The following is a 13177-nucleotide window of genomic DNA, read 5'->3' as shown; positions in this document are numbered from 1 at the left end:
CGTCACCTCAGCTCCCACCGCCTCTTCCCTCCGCTCCTCCACCTGTGCCGCCAACCAGGACGGCCTCGTTGCCACGCTTTCCAACTCCTCCTAAGGGGACACCTCGGCCGAGGGCCCCGGCCAGGCCGACATCCCCTGCTCCTGCGAAGCCTGCGGATCGGCCGAGGCCGAGAAGGTCGCGCTCCCGCTCTGGCCAGAGAGGGAGATCGCGAAGCCGTGGCTGGTCGTCATCTCGATCTAGACGACGCCACAGGAGGCGCAGATCCAGATCCCACACAGGCTCTTCCACCAGGGATTATTCACTGACTCTGTCGGAGTCTCCAGGGACGATGGTGTCGCCCGTGGACGATATTGTCTCCTTCCAGGAAGTGCTGTTGAGGGGTGCAACTAAGTTAGGGATCACGGTGACGGTGCCAACACCTACGACGTCTGTGATCTTCGAGACACTTCACAAAAAACATTTGTCTCGACCGCTGCTGCCGTTGGTACCCAGATTGGAGGAGCCCACCAAGGAGTTGTTCCTCATTCCGGCGGTGACTAAGGCAGCCCCCTCCAGGCTCCTCAAGAAATACCGGGCTCCGGAATCTGACCCGGCTTTTCATCGAATGGACCCAACACCAGACTCCGTTATCGTGACAGCGGCTAAGAAGCAGCATGCCACCACTCCTTCTTCGACAGTGCCGCCTGATAAGGACAGCCGGTGGCTGGATTCGGCGGGCAGAAATGTCTGTGGGACTGCATCTACCACCATGAAGGCGGCAAGTGCCGGGGCTCTGCTGGGGCACTATGGGAGTCCCTCCAGCAGTACACTGAACTCCTCCCTCGTGACAAGAAAGAGGACTTTCTGGAAATATTAAACGAGTGGATGATGGTGTCTAACCAGATCATCAGCGCGGCTGCTTATGTATCTCTTCTGGCGGCGCATGGATACTGCCACAGCATCAATCAACGGCGCCACGCTTGGCTTCGTCTCACCTCACTCAAACCGGAGGCGCAACAGCGGGTGGCCAACCTGCCCTTCTCGGGGGAAACCCTGTTCGGCAAACATGCGGACAATGATATGGCCCGTATGTAGGCAGAAGCCGAAACCCTGATGGCTGTCGGGTTAGAGAAGCCTGAGAAGAAGAAGAAGAACTATCGCCCGTTCCAGAGACGGTTCGGAAACTCAGGCAGAGGGCGGGGGCAGACTTCCGGACAGCAGCAACAACAACAAAACAGCAGCAATTCCGGAAGCCCTTCCAGTAGCGCCAGAGGGGCAGAGGAAACCAACAGTCCGCAACAGCGACCAAAGGCCCGGCCGGGTCTAGGCCCTGAGCGTCTACTTCCCCACATCCGTTACCCACTCCAGTGGGGGGAAGCGTACAATTTTCTGGCAGAGTGGAGAAAAATTACTCAGGACAAGTGGGTGCTGAATATTGTTTGCAATGGATACAGTCTTTGATTCACCAGCCCGCCTCCAGCTATTCCGCCGGTGAGCTCGCAGTTTCAGCTGCGAGAGCTCCAGGCAGAGGCCGACATCCTTTTAAGGAAAAGGGTGATAGAAGACATACCTCGGCCTCAAAGGGGAAGAGGTCTGTACTCAAGGTTCTTTCTTGTCCGCAAGAAGGACAAGAAAGAGTTCAGGCCCATTCTGGACTTGCGGCAAGCAAACAAGTGGATTCGCAGAGAGATTTCGCATGCTGTCGTTGCAGCAGATTTACCCTCAGCTCCAGCAGGGAGACTGACTTTGTGCTATAGACCTACAGGATGCGTACTTCCATGTTGCCACGCTTTCCAACTCCTCCTAAGGGGACACCTCGGCCGAGGGCCCCGGCCAGGCCGACATCGCCTGCTCCTGCGAAGCCTGCAGATCGGCCGCGGCCGAGAAGGTCGTGCTCCCGCTCTGGCCGGAGAGGGAGATCGCGAAGCCGTGGCTGGTCGTCATCTCGATCTAGACGACGCCACAGGAGGCGCAGATCCAGATCCCACACAGGCTCTTCCACCAGGGATTATTCACCGACGCTGTCGGAGTCTCCAGGGACGAGGGTGTCGCCCGTGGACGATATCGTCTCCTTCCAGGAAGTGCTGTTGAGGGGTGCAACTAAGCTAGGGATCACGGTGACGGTGCCAACACCTACGACGTCCGTGATCTTCGAGACACTTCCCAAAAACATTTGTCTTGACCGCTGCTGCCGTTGGTACCCGGATTGGAGGAGCCCGCCAAGGAGTTGTTCCTCACTCCGGCGGTGACAAAGGCAGCCCCCTCCAGGCTCCTCAAGAAATACCGGGCTCCGGAATCTGACCCGGCTTTTTTTCGAATGGACCCAACACCAGACTCCGTTATCGTGACAGCGGTTAAGAAGCAGCATGCCACCACTCCTTCTTCGTCAGTGCCGACTGATAAGGACAGCCGGTGGCTGGATTCGGCGGGCAGAAATGTCTGTGGGACTGCATCTACCACCATGAAGGCGGCAAGTGCCGGGGCTCTGCTGGGGCAATATGATCGTGCCCTATGGGAGTCCCTCCAGCAGTACGCTGAACTCCTCCCTCGTGACAAGAAAGAGGACTTTCTGGAAATATTAAACGAGGGGATGATGGTGTCTAACCAGATCATCAGCGCGGCTGCTTATGTATCTCTTCTGGCGGCGCATGGATACTGCCACAGCATCAATCAACGGCGCCACGCTTGGCTTCGTCTCACCTCACTCAAACCGGAGGCGCAACAGCGGGTGGCCAACCTGCCCTTCTCGGGGGAAACCCTGTTCGGCAAACATGCGGACAATGAAATGGCCCGTATGTAGGCAGAAGCCGAAACCCTGATGGCTGTCGGGTTAGAGAAGCCTGAGAAGAAGAAGAACTATCGCCCGTTCCAGAGACGGTTCGGAAACTCAGGCAGAGGGCGGGGGCAGACTTCCGGACAGCAGCAACAACAACCGCAGCAATTCCGGAAGCCCTTCCAGTAGCGCCAGAGGGGCAGAGGAAACCAACTGTCCGCAACAGCGACCAAAGGCCCGGCCGGGTCTAGGCCCTGAGCGTCTACTTCCCCCACATCCGTTACCCACTCCAGTGGGGGGAAGCGTTCAATTTTTTCTGACAGAGTGGGGAAAAATTACTCAGGACAAGTGGGTGCTGAATATTGTTTGCAATGGATACAGTCTTTGATTCACCAGCCCGCCTCCAGCTATTCCGCCGGTGAGCTCGCAGTTTCAGCTGCGAGAGCTCCAGGCAGAGGCCGACATCCTATTAAGGAAAAGGGTGATAGAAGACATACCTCGGCCTCAAAGGGGAAGAGGTCTGTACTCAAGGTTCTTTCTTGTCCGCAAGAAGGACAAGAACGAGTTCAGGCCCATTCTGGACTTGCGGCAAGCAAACAAGTGGTTTTGCAGAGAGAGATTTCGCATGCTGTCGTTGCAGCAGATTTACCCTCAGCTGCAGCAGGGAGACTGGCTTTGTGCTATAGACCTACAGGATGCGTACTTCCATGTGCCCATTGCACAGAAACACAGGAAGTTCCTGCGATTCCAAGTCGGCGCCAATCATTATCAATACACAGTACTGCCATTCGGGCTGAAGTCTGCGCCCAGGACATTCTCGAAGTGCATGGCAGTGGTAGCGGCACACCTGCGGAAGAACAAGGTGTTTGTCTACCCGTACCTGGACGACTGGTTGATCAAGGCCTCCTCATTCTCGGAAGCTCAAGCACACTTCCAGAAGACGTGCGTTCTTTTGAACAAGCTGGGGTTGCACATCAACATGTCCAAGTCTGTCCCGACTCCGGTCCAATGCATACAGTACTTGGGAGCCTCCATCAATACGCTGTCAGCAAGCGTGTCTCCTTCGGACGAGCGACGGTTATCACTCCTTCGGAAGGCTCAGGCTCTTATGACCGCTCCATCTACAACAGTGAGGACGGTGTCTTCTCTACTGGGGTCGATGGCCTCTTGTATCTTCCTCACGCCTGACGCACGGCTGCACATGAGACCACTGCAGGAGTGCTTGGATGATCAGTGGGATCAGAGGACTGGTTCTTGGGACGACACAATACAACTGTCTTGGCATGCTCTTCAGTCTCTGAAGTGGTGGTGTTCAGCGGAGAATCTCCTCAGAGGGGTTCCCTTCCACAAGGACATTCCTGCACAGATGATCGTGACGGATGCGTCTCTCTACGGCTAGGGAGCGCACTCCGGAGACTTACAGATTCAAGGGACGTTGTCTCCGTCGGAAGTCCACGTACCACACCAACTTCCTGGTACTCAGAGCTGTTCACTTGGCACTGAAGGCCTTTCATCCGTCCTTTCAGACCAACTCTCAATCAATCAATCAATCAATCAAAGCATTTGTATAGCGCGCTACTCACCCGGAGGGTCTCAAGGGGCTTGGGGGAGGGGGGTCCTCTACTGCTCGAACAGCCAGGTCTTGAGTTGCTTCCTGAAGGCGAGGTGGTCTTGGGTCAGGTGGAGGTGGATGGGGAGGGAGTTCCACGTCTTGGCAGCCAGGTAGGAGAAGGATCTTCCTCCCGTTGTGGCTCTTCGGATGCGGGGGACGGCGGCGAGGGCGTGGTTGGTCGATCGAAGCTGGCGGGAGGGAGTGTAGAAGGTTAGGCGGTCGTTGAGGTATCTTGGGCCTTGGTTGTGGAGGGCTTTGTGTGCGTGGGTGAGGAGTCAGAATGCGATTCTCTTGCTGACGGGGAGCCAGTGTAGGTTTCTCAGGTGTGCGGAGATGTTGCTGTGTCGGGGGATGTCCAGGATGAGTCGTGCTGAGGCGTTCTGAATGCGCTGGAGTCTTTTCTGGAGTTTTGCAGTGGTTCCGGCGTAGAGGGAGTTGCTGTAGTCCAGTCGGCTGGTGACGAGGGCCTGGGTGACCGTCTTCATGGTTTCGGTGGGGATCCACCGGAAGATCTTACGTAGCATGGTTAGGATGTTGAAGCATGACGAGGAGACAGCGTTGACTTGTTTGGTCATGGAGAGGGAGGAGTCCCGGATGAAGCCTAGGTTGCGTGCGTGGTCTGTCGGTTTGGGTGCGCTGCCCAGGGCAGGGGGCCACCAGGAGTCGTCCCAGGCAGAGGGCGATGACCCCAGGATGAGGACTTCTGTCTTATCCGAGTTCAGTTTCAGGAGGCTGTTAATCATCCACTCAGCTACGTCTTTCATCCCTTCGTGTAGGTTGGTTCTGGGGGTGGCGGGTCGTTGGTGAGGGAGAGGATCAGCTGGATGTCGTCGGCGTAGGAGATGATGTTGAGGCTGTGTTGGCGTGCGATGGCTGCGAGGGGGCTCATGTAGATGTTGAACAGCGTGGGGCTGAGTGAAGATCCTTGTGGTACTCCGCAGATGACTTCGGTGGCTTCTGATCTGAACGGGGGAGGCGGACTCTCTGTGTTCTTCCAGTGAGGAAGGAGATGATCCCTTCCAGGGCTTTCTCCTTGATTCCAATGTTGTTGAGGCGCTGCACTAGGGTGCGGTGGCAGACCGTGTCGAATGCCGCGGAGAGGTCCAGGAGGATTAGGGCTGCTGTTTCCCCGTTGTCGAGCAGGGTGCGGATGTCGTCGGTGGCTGCGATGAGGGCGGTCTCGGTGCTGTGGTTGGCCTGGAAGCCGGACTGCGAGTGGTCGAGGGATCCATTCGTCTCGAGGAAGGCAGCCAGCTGTCTGTTGACGGTCTTCTCGATGACTTTGGCAGGAAAAGGAAGGAGCGAGATGGGGCGGTCGTTTTTGAGGTCGGTGGGATCTGCTGATGGTTTCTTCAGTAGGGCGCTGAGTTTGGCGTGCTTCCAGCTCTCTGGGAAGGTTATGTTATGTTAAGGGAATTTTGTATAGCGCACTGACACCGGAGGTATCATGGCGCTGAAAGGGTGCTGAGGAAACAGAGGGGTTTTAGCGGGATTGTGGGAAAAGCCAGGTTTTTAATGATTTGCGAAATTGAATCAGAGTGGCGGTGTTGAAGGAGGCGTTGATGATGTCCCGTAGATGGGGTGCGATGAAGGAGTTGGCCTTGTTGAAGACGTGGTGCGGGCAGGGGTCAGTTGGTGATCCTGAGTGGATGGAGCTCATCGTGAGGATGGTGTCTTCGGTGTTGATCGGGGTCCAGGCGCGGAGGGTGGTGGTGGGGGGCGTTGGTGCAGTCTTGGGGTGCGTCGGCTGTGTGCTGAAGCTGTTGTGTATGTCTGCGATCTTGCTGTGAAAGAACGAGGCGAGCGAGTTGTAGAGGTCTTGCGATGGGGTGATGTCGTTGTTTCCGGCGCTGGGGTTTGGAGAGCTCTTTGACGATGTTGAAGAGTTCCTTGCTGTTGTGGGCGTTGTTGTCCAGTCGTTCCTTGAATGCGGTTTTCTTGGTGGCGTGGATCAGTCAGTGGTGTTTTCGGGTTGCGAGCTTAAGGGTGGTCATGTTGTCTGTAGTAGGGTCTCTGCGCCAGGCTTTCTCGAGGGCCCAGCAGTTCTTCTTGGAGCTCTTGAGTTCGTCGGTGAACCAGGAGGCTTTCTGTCTCTGCTTGTACAGACGGACAATACGACCAGGATGTATTACCTCAACAAGCAGGCGGGCTCGAGATCACGCACTCTGTCGCAGGAGGCGCAGGCGATCTGGCACTGGCTTCTGGCCAGAGGACTGACGATAACAGCTACCCATCTGCCAGGTGTGCTGAATGTTCAGGCGGATGCACTGAGCAGACTGATTCAGGAACACCACGAATGGGTCATAAACAACGAAGTGCTAGGAAAAATTTTTGCAAGGTGGGGGACTCCAGACATAGATCTGTTCGCCACCGCCGAAAACAGTAAATGCCGAGACTTCGCCTCCAGGTACTACCAACAGGGGACGTTGGGGAATGCCCTATGGATCGACTGGTCAAACAGCTTTCTGTACGCTTTTCCACCCATTCCCCTGATTTCGGCGGTGCTCATCAAGCTGTCCCGGTCCAGGGAGCGGATGATATTGATCGCCCCGGAATGGCCCAGACAGTGGTGGTTCACGGACTTGCTTCACCGGTCTCTCCTTCCTCACATATGGTTGCCGTGCAGGCCGGACCTTCTCACGAAGTTCGGGGGACAGATGGTGCACCCGAACCTCTCGTCTTTGAGTTTGGCGGCATGGCTCCTGATATAGTGCAATATGGGCATTTGAATCTGCCCGAAGATTGTATGGACATACTGAAGGAGTCTAAGCGACCTTCCACTAGGACTTCTTATGCTTACAAGTGGAAGAGATTCTGCATCTGGTGCAAGTCCAAGAACTATGACCCTACGACGTGTAAGGAGGATGTCATCCTTCCTTATCTTCTACATTTGCCGCAGTCTGGCCTTAATTTTCATTCCATTAAGGTTCATCTCGCTGCATTGACTGCCTACAGAAAATGCCCTTCACAGACTTCCTTCTTCCAGATCCCTGTGATCAAAGATTTTTTGGAAGGCTTGAAGAAAGTATTCCCTCCTGTCCGGCTTCCTTCGCCTTCATGGGAATTGAATGTGGTGCTGTCCAGATTGATGAAGGAGCCTTTTGAACCTATTCATAAGGCTTCGTTGCAGCACCTGTCCTGGAAGGCGGCGTTCCTCGTGGTCATTACATCGGCCCGCAGGGTGAGTGAAATTCAGGCGTTGTGTTGCCAAGAACCTTATACTGTATTTCATGCTGCTAAGGTTGTTATGCATACTCACCCTAAATTTCTTCCCAAGGTTATTTCTGATTTTCATGTCAACCATAACTTTGCCTACGTTTTTTCAGAATCCTTCATCTCCAGCGGAAAGGTCTTTACATTCCCTGGATGTTAGGAGGGTGTTGAAATTTTATCTGGATAAAACCAAAGATATTCGTAGGTCAGACCAATTGTTTATCAATTATGGATCAGTCAGGACCGGTCTTGCTACCTCCAAACAGTCCATTTCTAGGTTGATTATGTCCTGTATACAATTGTGTTACCAAAAAGCTAATAAGACCTTAGGAGGTAAACCTAAGGCTCATACCACCAGGGGCAAAGCTGCCACGGCTGCTTTGCTACGTAATGTTCCAATTACAGAAATCTGCAAGGCGGCCACTTGGAAGTCGGTCCATACCTTTGCTAAACATTACTGTCTGGACACTGATGCCAGGACAGACGCTTAGGTTGGGCAGGCTTCGCTGCGAAATCTGTTCGCACAGTAGTGGTGTTATGTCTTGATTCTCCACCGCCGCTTTGGTGTGGGGATGGGCTTGCCATTCTATTCACTAGATTATGACTATACACAGAGAACCCCTACTACAGAAGGAGTAGTTTCTGTCCTGTAACTCCAGTTCTGTAGATGGGGTATCTCTGTTATAGTCATAAGCGCCCGGTGGAGAAAGATATTCATGTAAGGAATGCTACAGGTCTGGCGTGTTACGCCTTCAAAAAGAACTGAAAGTAAAAGGGACCTGCTCTGCATTCTGGGATACTGAGAGAGTTCTGGAAAGTTTTCTTAAAGGCACAGTATCCTGTTTGAGCCACATAATGGCAGCCTATGGGGATTGTCTGTCCATACCTTCCTCTCTATCATTCCAGAGGCTTTTGCTGGTAGAGGCAAGTTTCTCTGTGGAGGAAACTGGGCAGGCTGTGCTGTTTGTGTGGTGTTTTTTGTGGAATTTCTAGTTGAAGTACTGGACAGTGTAGCCTGTGGATATAGGCTGCATTATCTGTCTTTAAATTCTCTCTTAAGTGTCTTTGCAGTTCTGCAATTTTTTGACAATTTAAGAGATTATTTTTGATTGTTCCAGGGTCCACACACATGGGCGATACTATTCACTAGATTATGACTATAACAGAGATACCCCTACTACAGAACTGGAGTTACAGGACAGAAACTACTCCTTAGGTGACGTCACCCGGCGTCCCCGGCATTCTTCCCATATCTTGTCCCCGTCACTACCCCTGCTCCAATTGTGTCCCCGTGGGCCTTTTCATCCTAATAAATACTTTAATCCCTCCACTGTGGTCCGGACTCTCTTTACAACACCTACACTGTGTGTTTTTTGTTGTCTTCTGTGTTGCTGTAGCTGGGACTGCTCTGCAGGGGTCTCTATTCGAGCGGGCCAGGAGTTGGCGTCCTCCCGCGCCGTCTTTCCTGCATGTATGGGTATAATACTGGTTGCCGGGAGCAATGGGCGCCTCTGCCTGCCACAAACTTGGCCTCACGAGACCCTATCTCCTCCCAGCCCACTAATGCTGCGGCCCCCTCGGCTGGTCTCTCATGCTCCCCACCTCTCCTGCACCTCCTTTCGTCTGCAATGGGTCAGCCATTACAGGCTGTGAGCCGGCGATTCTCTCTCTTTTGCGGTTGGCTCTTAATCAGGGGTAGCCCGCACTGCTCTCAGTCTGTGCGCCTCATCCAAGTCAGACCATACCCGCCGGGGGCCTCTGCCAAGAAAGCTTGGAGGGCCGCTGCGCTCGGACCGCGTCACCTCCGCCTAGTTCTGGGGCTCAGATGGGCCTACATCTTCACCGAGAGCCCCGGACCTTCACGGGAGTCTCCACTGCTGTTCTACGCCCCGCGAGGCGTCCGATGCATGGGCGACGGGATGGAAATCACTCAGCGGGGCCAGAGAGATGAAGTCCTGCGACTCACTCGGTCGCCCACGCCCCCTAGGAGTCCTCTTAAAGACAATGGTAGAAACGTGAACCAGATGACTGAAATAAAACAAGACCAGAAGTGAAATATTAACATCTTTTTGTGACATTTTTAATAAAGCTTGAAACATTGAGAGAACATATTTGAACCAGCTGTTGTTGAATGGTTGCACAGATTGATGCTGGGGTGGCGCGGAGTGATGTGGTGGCGACGAGTGATGCTGTGGTAGCGCATAGTGATGTTGTGGTGCCCCTGAGTGATTCTGTGGTGGTGCTGAGTGATGCTGTGGTGATGCGATAGATAGATAAAGTGAGTGTGATAGAGTGAGGGCGATAGATAGATAGATAGATAAATGGAGGGCAATGGATAGATAGAGGGAGGGCGATAGTTAGAGTGAGGGCGTAGGGTACTGCCCCTAGAGTACCCTATTCCTGCTACAAGCAGCACACAGCATTGATGACACATGAGCTGTACTGCAAAAAGTGTACATTTGTGGTCCCTGAGGATCAGTTTTTGCCTCTTTGCTCTAAGACAGCAAACGTGAGAAAGAGCGAGAAATAAATAGAGATAGAAAATGTGAGAGAAAAATTAGAAGAAGAGGGGAGAGAAAGAGACAGAGAGGGAAGGATGGCAGAGTGCAGAAAACAATGCAAGAGTAAGAAAGAAATATAAGGCAAGCAGAGAAATATAGGATATGAAAATAGAAGAAATAAATGAGGCTAAATAGATAGAGAAAGGGGCAAAAGAAAGGCGGTGAAGGAAAAAGATACATGAGAAGAAAATGAAAGGAAGAAAAAACGAAACTGAAATGAATGAATGAAAGGAGAAGAAGAACAAGCATTGCCAGTGTGATTGTTGGGAAATCAGAAGCTGCCCCACCCCCCCAAACTTACTGAACAAACTACACACCTGGCCTGAGCAAGAAGGTACATCACACCCACAGGATGAGACTCATACATAGCAAAGTTCTTGAAGTTTATTTATTTATTTATTTATATAAAATTTGTAACGCGCGCAGTTACCCAGGGGCATCCCGGCGCTGTGAACACAGACACGAAAGGCTATTACTCAATCCTACACTGGAAATAAGTGTGTTTTAAGTAGTTTCCTGAAGTGCAGGATATTGGGCTCAGCACGGATCTTAAGGGGCAAGGAATTCCAGTGTGACGCTACTTGCACCGAGAAGCGTCGGCCCCCAGAGCGAGCTCTTTTTACTCTTGTGGTCTGCATCAGATGTCTTTGATCCGAGCGCAGTGGGCGTGTGGGCTTGTAGGGGTGTGCCATAGAAGACAGAATAGAAGGGCCCCTGCCGTGCAAGATTTTATGGGCCGTACATAGCGCCTTAAATTTCACCCGCTCCTTAACAGGGAGCCAGTGGAGCGCTTTCAGGGCGGGGGCAGCTGATTGTCTACGTGGCACTTCCATTAACACCCTCGCTGCTGCATTCTGCACCTGCTGAAGGGTTTTGAAAGTTGCTTCTGGGGCGCCCAAAAATAGTGCGTTCCCGAAGTCGAGCCGCGACAGAATTAGGCCGCGAATCAAAAGCTTCCTGGAAGAGTTAGGGAGCAGAGGTAGCACTTTGCGAGCGGATCGCAGCAAGCCAAAGCATACCCCCGCGGTTTTCCTAGCATGGGTCCTGAAGGATAGATCTTCCTCCAACCAAACCCCCAAGCTCTTGATTTCCTTCTTGGGGGATGGTGGATCACCCAGGGACCGCGGCCAGCAACTGGTGATGAGAGAGGGACAGGCCTTGCCCAGCACCATCAGCTCAGTCTTGTCACCGTTGAGCTTCAACGCAGACTGAGACATCCAACGATGAACATTGGAGAGACAGTCATGAAGGACTTCGGGTTGTTCTTCCAGCTGGGTGAGGCCCACAACCAGCTGCGTATCATCAGCGTAGCTGATGATCTTCACTCCTGAAGGGGAGACCACTCTTTCAAGGGGAGCCATATAGGTGTTAAATAAGGTAGGGCTCAAAGATGAGCCCTGCGGGACTCCACATTGAAGAGGGAACAAGGTGGACTGTTCTCCCCCTTCCCAGACTTGATAGGACCGGTCTGAGAGGAAGGATTTCAACCATTTGAGGGCCGTCCCTTTAACACCCACCTCTGCCAGCCGTTGGAGGAGCACCTGATGGTTAACGGTGTCAAAGGCCGCACTCAAGTCCAGGAGGATCACTGCCACTGACCCCCCTGAATCGAGAATGCTCCTTGCTTCCTCCACCACTGCCAGTAAGGCTGTATCTGTCCCCTGACCAGGGCGAAAACCCGTCTGGGAGTCCCCTAGCAAATGGTGGTCTTCAAGATGGCGAGAAAGTTGGTAATTGACCAGCTTCTCTGCGACTTTAGAAAAACCGGGCAGGAGTGAAATGGGCCTAAAATTGGCCAAATTAGACGGATCTAATCCCGGTTTCTTCAAAAGTGCTTTGACAACAGCGGATTTCCACCTTTGAGGCACTATTCCTTGTGCAAGCGAAAGATTAATAAGATCCGCAAGCGGAGTGGAAAGAACATTTGCCACCTGTTTGAGGGATTTCATAGGCGCCGGGTCACTAGGAGACCCACTCTTCATCTTTTTCAGGACCTTTTCGACCTCCTCCTCTGAGAAGGGGCCGAACGATAGCAGCTCAGCGGGACTTATTGTTGAGCTGATGTCCATTTCCACGCTCTGCAACAACGCTGGCAGTGAGGACAGAATCTTTTCGATTTTCAAATGAAAGAAGTTGGCGAGCTCCTCACATTTCTCCTGCGGGTTGTCATGGACAACTGGGGGAACCGGGGCCTTCAGCAGCTCTTTAAAGATCTTAAAAGATTCCCCTGGGGAATTGCTTGCCTTCTCGATCCGAACACTAAAAAAGTTCTTTTTAGCCTCCTTCAAAGCCACCTTGTACTTCCTCATCCCTGCCTTGTAATCATTCCGATTTTCGTCGGTCCGCTCTCTTCTCCAAGCGCGTTCTAATCTTTTGCATGACGTTCTGAGAACCCTAAGTTCGGGCGTATACCAAGGGGCAGAGCCAACTCTTCTTTCTCTGAGAGGCCTCCTCTTTTTCGGGATCAGGGAATCCAGGGTGTTAGTGATCCAATTACCCACCTGCTGATCCGCCATAGTGGGGTCAGTAGCAGGGGGAGGACAGGTTCTTGCTAACTCGGCTGCCCAACTTCCCACTGGCAGCCTCGACCAGATACGTTCCACAGTATGCCGTTGAGGTACCGGGTCTCTCCCTTTCACCCACTGCCAATTGAAAGGAACCATATGGTGGTCAGTCCAGGGAAGAGCAAAGGGATGTAGGGCAAGCAAATTTTTTGAGTTCGCAAAAATAACATCCAGCTGATGGCCTCTCTCATGGGTGGCGCCGACGTTAACAAGGTGAAGGTCAAGTGCACCCAACATGCCTTGTAAGTCTTTCGCCCATCTATCATGGGGGTCATCAAAGTGCACGTTGAGGTCTCCAATAACTAAAAAATTAGATGATGCCGCGGCTAAAGGTATGACTGCTTCGATAAGAGAGTCTACAAAGTTACCCATAGTAGCAGGAGGCCGGTAAAGAAGGAGGCCTGATATAGAGAAAGTGGGGGATAGTCGCAACACGAATTGGCAGCTTTCTGAATTATTAATGCCGCAATCCAC

Source organism: Lissotriton vulgaris, chromosome 4_1 (assembly GCF_964263255.1).
Source record: "Lissotriton vulgaris chromosome 4_1, aLisVul1.2, whole genome shotgun sequence".
Lineage (NCBI taxonomy): Eukaryota > Metazoa > Chordata > Amphibia > Caudata > Salamandridae > Lissotriton > Lissotriton vulgaris.
The sequence above is the reverse complement of the archived record's forward strand: the minus strand, read 5'-3'. Positions refer to the sequence as shown.